This window comes from Galeopterus variegatus, unplaced genomic scaffold (assembly GCF_000696425.1).
Source record: "Galeopterus variegatus unplaced genomic scaffold, G_variegatus-3.0.2 Scaffold486, whole genome shotgun sequence".
Taxonomy (NCBI): domain Eukaryota; kingdom Metazoa; phylum Chordata; class Mammalia; order Dermoptera; family Cynocephalidae; genus Galeopterus; species Galeopterus variegatus.
The window spans coordinates 506,771-507,548 of NW_007726597.1; the positions used below are offsets into that span (position 1 = coordinate 506,771).

General features: G+C 42.5%; 1 pseudogene; it reads right to left on the bottom strand.

Moving 5' to 3' along the window:
- Positions 1 to 340: 340 nt before the first annotated feature.
- On the bottom strand, positions 341 to 639 carry LOC103587753 (annotated as a pseudogene).
- Positions 640 to 778: the final 139 nt, after the last annotated feature.

Below are 778 nucleotides of genomic sequence, written 5' to 3' on the forward strand. Positions count from 1 at the left end.
CCCCTTACCGGTCATCTTTCAAAAAAAAAAAAAAAAATTAATACTAAAACAACTTGCTGACAAATTCTAATATGGAACATAGAATATTGTCTACTAACAATAAAAACCAAAATCACTGAGTTTATCTTAGAAAATTTAAATTCAGGGCCGGCCCATGGCTCGCTCGGGAGAGTGCGGTGCTGATAACACCAAGGCCACGGGTTCGGATCCCATATAGGGATGGCCGGTTCGCTCACTGGCTGAGCGTGGTGCTGACAACACCAAGTCAAGGGTCGAGATCCCCTTACCGGTCTTTTTTAAAAAAAGAAAAGAAAAGAAAAGAAAATTTAAATTCAGGCCATTATTTCACATTTTGGAAATCTGACTAACCCAACTTTAAGATGACTTTCTCACTATTGAAGTTTGCTCTGTCAATGTGTGATCCAGGACTTCCTCTTGTCTTAACCCATTCCTGCAAATGACACACCTTGGAGATAGGACCTTGCAATTGTCCTTGTACTGTGCCCCAGTCAGTGTTCTGGACCCAGCCTACAATTCCAGCTTTTTACCCTGAGACTGAGTGTACTTTGAGAAAAAGACCTCTTGCACCTTCCCCAGAATTTCACAATCCATTGATATCAAGGTGTCCCCTCCTGCCATGCTCAAACCCACGGTACGCCAGGACCACAGGGGTGACCACCGCACCAACAGCCGAGAGGAGACTTCTGATTTAAAAATGGTTGCAGGGGGGCTGGCCGTTTAGCTCAGTTTTTTTTTTTTTTTTTTTTTTTTTTTTTTA